Source organism: Acomys russatus, chromosome 9 (assembly GCF_903995435.1).
Source record: "Acomys russatus chromosome 9, mAcoRus1.1, whole genome shotgun sequence".
Classification (NCBI taxonomy): domain Eukaryota; kingdom Metazoa; phylum Chordata; class Mammalia; order Rodentia; family Muridae; genus Acomys; species Acomys russatus.
Genome location: NC_067145.1, coordinates 59,083,756 through 59,091,449, shown reverse-complemented (window position 1 = coordinate 59,091,449; position 7,694 = coordinate 59,083,756). Strand labels below are relative to the sequence as shown.

The following is a 7,694-nucleotide window of genomic DNA, read 5'->3' as shown; positions in this document are numbered from 1 at the left end:
GTGAATACGAGCCCATTAACAAGTTCTGTGTTTAGAAGAAAAGCCTAGACCACGTGTTCGTATGTGAAAGATGCAAAATGTTTAGTTCTTATAACGCGTGCCCCCGTGCAAAATGTGCCTACCTGTCAAAACTGGCAGCCTGTAGTTTACACTGATCCGGGTGAGCAAAGTAGCCAGTCTCGTCACGCCTTAAACTCTCAAGAAGAGCTTTTCACCGAAGGTGGTGCTCAAAATGCCTGATTCTTCCATTTTTCAAAATAAATCATAACGTTAAAACAGTTGACGTTCGTTCATGAAAACCACATTTCTTGGTGGACGGTTTTAATCTAGTGTCTCACTAACCATTTTTAGCAGAAAAGAGCTGGAGCGCCATGTGCAGCCTGGCAGAAATAAGAAACCGGTCTTCTCTTCTTTTCTCTTCTCTTCTCTTCTCTCCTCTCCTCTCCTTTTCTCTTCTTTCTTTTCTTTCAGGAGACTTAATTTTACCAAAGGTAGCTGCAGTCTCTTGGGAGATTCTCTCAACTTGACCTGTACAGAGCCTCAGCGTAGAAATATATTCTGACTTGAACATGGAAACATCAGAATCGTTGGAAACATCACTAGCAGTCTTCCTCCGAGGTAAGGGATGCTTGGATAGCCTTAAACTTCATCTGCATGTTGGACCACAAGTACTGTATTTATTTAGGAGAACTTGAATGTTATCTGTTGGGAACCCAAACTCCTGAGGAAGCCTTGAAATAAAATTCCAAGCCATTGAGTAAAAGTAACTACATCCTTTTGGCCATTTGTCTATCAAATTTTGGCTCTTGTAGTTGGGGGGCAGTAGCTTGTTTTGTTTTCTCTTGGTACAATGCAAATCTTGAGTACACATGTTCATGTGAGTGACAGAATGTGAGTGCAGGTCAGAGCATGTTCATGTGAGTGACAGGATGTGTGTGCAGGTCAGAGGGTACCCTCCTTGTCAGTGCTTGTCTCTCACCTTGTTTGAGTCAGGGCCACCTGTTCACCCCTGCAAATGTCAAGTCTGTGACTTCTGCTTCCACCTCACAGCTAGGGGCAGGAGTGCTGGGATTGTGGGTGACATGATGGCTACACTGCCCAGCATTAGCTTGAGTTCTGAGAATCCAAACTCGGGTCTTCACAGATGATGCAGCACACGCAGTACCCTCTGAGCCCTCTTGCATGTTTTCTTGCAAGCTTTCTGCGTTTTTAAGCAGATGTAAAGGTTTTATTTTCACATATTTGCTATGGAATCCTGTATTCCTTCTTGCCAATGTGCTATGTTTGAATTTTTGTATTTTCATTCAACATTTCTTCCCTGAAAAGTATTCTGGAGCCGGGCGTGGTGGCGCACGCCTTTAATCCCAGCACTCGGGAGGCAGAGGCAGGCGGATCGCTGTGAGTTCGAGGCCAGCCTGGTCTACAAAGTGAGTCCAGGATGGCCAAGGCTACACAGAGAAACCCTGTCTCAAAAAACCAAAAAAAAAAAAAGAAAAGAAAAGTATTCTGAAGATCTGAGTATAGGCCACATAGAACATACATGAATAATATGTATATATGTGTACATATGTTATATAAATGCTTACTATATGTTTCTTGTGCAACCATTTTCTTCCTTTTTTTTTTTTTTTTTTTTTTTTGGTTTTTCGAGACAGGGTTTCTCTGTGTAGCCTTGGCCATCCTGGACTTTGTAGACCAGGCTGGCCTCGAACTCCCAGCGATCCGCCTGCCTCTGCCTCCCGAGTGCTGGGATTAAAGGCGTGCAGAACCACGCCCGGCTAACCATTTCCTTCTTAATTGCTTATAGTATTCTTTCTTTCATTCTAATGCTTGTCCTTAGTATTTATTGCAGAAGCCCTTTTTAAAAAGTGTTTCATATTCAAAAGTGCACTTTCTGAAATTAATTCTTTCTTCTTCAGTAGCCAAAATGTACTCACCATAAGCCAAAATATGGATATTATGCTGTTCTGTTTTTTGTTATATCCTTTGACTGAATATAAACTTGTTACACTCTAGAGAAAGAAAATATAAGATTTAGGTTAATAGTTCTCTAAACTGAAATGAGATTATTACCAAAATATTTACTAAATAGTAATCCATTTATCTGTGTTTGTGTTAATCTCCTTTAGTTACATGTTAAACTCCAATTTCCTTTTAAGCCTATTAAAAAGTTGTACAATATTAATAAAAATTCTAGTATTCACTTAGCAAAGTCATTTATTAAATAAGGTAGTGAATTTTTAAATTAACCACTTGCTATCATTTGAATATAAAATATATCCCACAAAATCGTGGGCCAAGCTGATGGCATTATTTGGAGGAGTAAGTGCTGGAAACTTCTTGCTTTTTATTTACCAGTAGGGCCTAATAATGTTTATTATCAGGCCTATAATTATTACGACAGTATTTTCTAACCACTAGCAGTCAATAAAGACACAGACACCTGTTATATGGTTTTTGTTGTTGTTTTGTTTTGTTTTGTTTTTCGAGACAGGGTTTCTCTGTGTAACCTTGGCTGTCCTGGACTCACTTTGTAGACCAGGCTGGCCTCGAACTCACAGCAATCTGCCTGCCTCTGCTTCTTGAGTGCTGAGATTAAAGGTGTGCGCCACCACACCCGGCACCTGTTATATTTTTAAATAGCCTTAGTTAACCTGGGGCAGGGTAAATGTTAGTCCCCTAAACTACTTCTAATTGGGGGGAAGGTATCTCATACCATCTGCTTCTAATAATTTCTATCAAGCTACCTCCCATCCATAATCTCATATATTTGTTAATGTTCTTTATCTGGACCAAATCCTCCATCCACGCAGGCCATGTGCTTCTCTTCCATCTAACCCATGGCGGCCTTCCTTCTTCTCTAGTCTCTCTTTGTCCCCAGCCCTGCAACCTTAGCCATGCCTATCCCATTTGCCCTGCCCATGTGTGATGGCTTTTTTATTAATTAACATCAAAATACATCAGACCAACACCCAACAGAAACCCAAAGGCATGTCTAGCCTTTTCACACTGTGACACAGCAATGTCATATAGACTTCATGCTCCAGAATCGTGCGATCAAGTCTCAAAATAGTCATAATGTCCTGTGTAAGTTTATTATTTTATGTTGGCTCATATTCATAGCTATGCTTGGCTTCATGCAGTCAAGGGCCATGGGCTGGACTTGCCTGCCAGGGCGGGAGCTTAGCTGGAGAAGTGAGTCACTGGGAACTGTCCCTGGGATCCATCTTACCCTGGATGCTTCCAGTTTCTGTGTCTCTGCTTCCTGTCCACTACAGAGTGACCGGCCTCCTCCTCCACATTGTGCCTTGCCTTGGGCTCAAGGAAACGAAGCCAACAAGCCATGGGTCAAAACCTCTGAAATAATGGACCAAAATAATTTCTCCATTTAAGTTGTTCTCTTAAGTATTGCCACAGATATAGAAAGCTAAAGCAGCACGGCACAGCTAAGCTTTTTTCCGATAAATGTGAATTTTCAAAAGTATATCTTTGGGGCAAGGCTTTGAAAAGATGATAACAGCTAATTGGGAAAAATTATGTTTATGTTATATTGGTAAAAATCAAATGATTTGGATTTTCTTTATAACACTGCCACCTAAACTCCAGCGACTAAAGAATTCTTACCTGTTTCTGTAAGACATGACTTTGGGCAGTCTGACAAGGAACTTGAAACAGTTTCTCAACCCTTTATGGGGGGGGGGGTGTCAAAAAAAACCTTCTTACAGAAATATCCTAGAATTGCTTGCAAATCGGGCATTTATTTTATAATTGATGTTACCATAAAGAAAAAAATTTTAATATATATTAAAAGGTTACAACATTGAAAATGAAATGACAAGCCGGGCGTGGTGGCGCACGCCTTTAATCCCAGCACTCGGGAGGCAGAGGCAGGCAGATCACTGTGAGTTCAAGGCCAGCCTGGTCTACAAAGTGAGTCCAGGATGGCCAAGGCTACACAGAGAAACCCTGTCCTGAAAAACCAAAAAAAAAAAAAAAAAAAAAGAAATGACAATCGCTGGTTCATGGTGTCTAGTCAGGCTGAGACAGATTTAAGGACGTGTATGTTTGGCCTCTTTGTTTTTTTACTGGCATTGTTAGGAGAGTTTTTTTTTTTTTTTTTTTTGGTAAACTGGGTCATATAGGGAATTGTTATGTTCTATGTTGATGTGTCATGCCAGGGGTGAAGAAAACTCCTAGTCTCTATATTTAGGGCTCTTGATGCTGAAGGAGCTTCAGTTCAGTGCTTGTCATTTTATTATGGACTGTTGAAGATGGCTGGTGCATACAGTTGATTGTCTTTTTTTTTTTTTTTAAGATTTATTTATTATTTAAACAGTGTTCTGCCCGCATGTACACCTTCCCGCCACAAAAAGGCACTGGGTCTCATTACAGATGGTCATGAGCCACCATGTGGTTGCTGGCAATTGAACTCAGGACCTCTGGAAGAGCAGACGGTGCCCTTAACCTCTGAGCCATCTCTCCAGCCCCAGTTGATTGTCTTGATTGTTGGTTGCCTCATGGTTTTTTGTTTGTTTGTTTTTTGGTTTTGTTTTGTCTGGTTTTTGTTTGTTTCTTTTTGAGACAGGGTTTCTTTGTGTAATAGCTCTGGCTGTTCAGGCTGACGTCGAACTCACTGAGATCTGCCTGTCTCTGCCTCCGAGTGCTAGGATTAAAGGTGTGCGCTACCATGCCCAGCCTCATGAATTATTGTAACCTTTGGAATATCCACGAGACTGTGCTTATGGTCATGATGGATTACCAAGATGGGATTTATTTGGCCTCCTGTATATGTTTTCAAAGTTAAACAAAGGTAAACAACTAAAAACAAACAACATTTGTCTACTTAGATATACTTTAGATAGCTAATCCTTAGGGACTTCAGAGATCTGCTGGATATGGCATTTAAATATTTAATGAAAAAGCTTACTATGACAGAGACCCTCAGATCCTAGTGGTAACCCTAAAATCTCCAAGAAGATAGGGACACCAACACTTCCCCCTGAGTTATGGTAATGCTAACCACTGGGCAAGACTGCCCCAATGCTTCTCCCACTCCCAGGACCCTGAAGTAACCATAGACAAGCAAGACACTAGAGATGCCGCTGGTTGCTTAAGACAAAGTAAGGTCAGTCTCCCAAGTTCCTCTTCCACAGAAAAGTCTCTCAGATTTTCTAGGCCTGGCAGTGAAGACTGATGCTGCTCTGTGACTTGTGTCTCCAATGGAGCCATCCAAATGACTGGAGCTTAATGGGATGGCCATCTGGGTACTGGGCAAGCCTCTGTCATTTTAATTGTTACATAGGCCATTTGGATTATACTTCCTGCTATAATTTATCTTTCTCAGATCTCTGATGGGTTTGAAAACTAGACTAATGAAAGAAATGACTTTTTGCTATTCTTTTATCTGAAAGGAACTCACTTTTATAGTGACTGTGCCCAGTAATCAACCACTTATGTCTCGTGGTGAATAATTAGATAGAAAAAATGTAAAATTTATGAAGGTTACTTAGAGGAGTTAAGAAAATGTCTGAGGGTGCTGGAGTGATGGCTCAGCGGTTAAGAACACTGGCTGCTCTTCCAGAGGTCCTGAGTTCAATTCCCAGCAACCATCTGTAATGGGCTCTGATACCCTCTGTTAATCTTTCTGGTGTACATACAGACAGGTATTCATATAAATAAATCTTTTTTTTTTTAAAGAAAAAAGAAACTGTTTGAAGGTCTAAGGAGATGTTTTAAGGTTGGTAAATGCAAGTTATAAAGGTTAGAGTAGTTATGAGGATATAAAAAAATGTTTGAGGGTCAAGAAGATGTTTTAAGGTTCGTAAATGCAAGTTATGAAGGTGAGAGGATATAAGAATTTCAATGATGATAAATGATTTAAGGTACTATTACATTAAGACTGTTCAGAGCTTTAGCATTAATCAAATTTTAAATTGTTTTCCAAGCCAATTTGCCTCCTTTTGTAAGCTTACAAAGATTCTTATAAACTTGAGAGAATGACTTGGACCCACCTGGCACAAGCCTGCCTGTTCCTGAAAACGGAACTTTCCCCCTGGTCTTGGGATTCTCCACCTTCCCCGATTACTAGGCAATGTTAATTCTGTCCCTAGTCTATATTGGTCTCAGCAAATTTTCACTTGGCTGACAGACTCCATCCGGGGATCACCTGGGGACCGCAAGCTGCTGAAAGCTGGTGTTAACCAGTCCAGCCAATGTGATTGTCCCCTGTCTTTCAGCTGGACAGATTAATAGATGCTTCTGATAAATGCCCCATTGCCTACCCTTTAACTAGCCTTTCCTCCTTCCTGGGCCCTGGTAAGGACATCCTACTGTAGTTACAGAGGAGCCTACGGCCTCCATTGCCCCACCCAGGAGGCTGAAATGCTATGTCAGAAGGAGCTCCCTGGCAGATGGGGCAAATGACTAATACAAGAGGGAAAAAAGGTTAAAGGGAAACAAGAGTAAACCTTCCAGTATCTGTTCCACGAGATGGATCCCCAGGTGTCTCTGGCCTGCGCCCTGGTCCTTTGCCCAATCCACGTGCGCTCGTGCTCCAAACCTGCAGCTTTCTCTCCTCTCCGCCTCTTTGTCTCTTTGTCTCTCTGTGTCTCTGTGTCTCTGTGTCTCTGTCTCTGACTCTGTGTCTCTGTGTCTCTGTCTCTGTCTGTCTGTCTGTCTGTGTCTGTCTCTGTCTCTGTCTCTCTCTCTCTCTCTCTCTCTCTCTCTCTCTCTCTCTCTCCCTCTCCCTCTCTCTGTAGGCTGGTCTCGCTTCTGGATCCCTCCTCCCATTGATGTTCCATTAGAAACACAATAGCCCGGCTGGACCCTGGATGGTTCCTCCCAGTTTTCAACAACGTCCATCTCAGTGGGGTATTGGTGGTGTTTCCAAGATCCGCCAAGACTGCCTTCACCTGGGATAATGCCTACAATCCTTCCACAAATGAGCAAAAAAAAAAAAAAAAAAGCCGGGCGTGGTGGCGCACGCCTTTGATCCCAGCACTTAGGAGGCAGAGGCAGGCGGATCGCTGTGAGTTCGAGGCCAGCCTGCTCTACACAGTGAGTCCGGGACAGTCAAGGCTATACAGAGAAACCATGTCTCAAAAAACCATAAAACAAAACAAAACAACCCCCCCAAAAAAAAACAAAAGCAAAAAAACACCTTATTCTAAAGTACTGCCATTTCATTTTTCAGACTCCATTTAATCATAGGGAAAAAATAACTTCAAGGTCACAGGTCCTGTGGAGCTGGAGGCTTTCCATAGCTGAACAGCTTCTTTTGTAAAAATAAATAAAGAAAGAAAAGAAAAACGGTTGTTGCTGGGCGTGGTGGCATATACCTTTAATCCCAGCACTTGGGAAGCAGAGATAGGGGATCTCTGTGAGTTCAAGGCCAGCCTGGTCTACAATGTAAATCCAGGACAGTCAATGCTACACAGAGAAACCCTGTCTCAGAAAACCAAAAGGAGGAGGAGGAGGTGCAGGAAGTGGAGGAGGAGGAGAAGAAGAAAGAAGGAGCAGAAGAAAAGTAAAGAAACAGCTGTTTGAGTACAGACATTTCAAGGACAACTTCTCCATCTTGCTGGCAGGGTCAAACAGTTCATGTTCCCAGGCCCAGGGACCTACTCCTATCCTGATTGATGAAAACGCCCTTATATCAAAATAGGATTAGACAATGCTAGCTACAGCCCGCCTTC

General features: G+C 42.1%; 1 protein-coding gene across 4 annotated transcripts in view; it reads right to left on the bottom strand.

Annotated features, from left to right (window-relative positions):
- Positions 1-7,694, bottom strand: part of LOC127194016 (3-alpha-hydroxysteroid dehydrogenase) — a 1,235,587-nt gene that overhangs the window by 596,155 nt on the left and 631,738 nt on the right. The gene's annotated exons all lie outside the window — the stretch shown is intronic.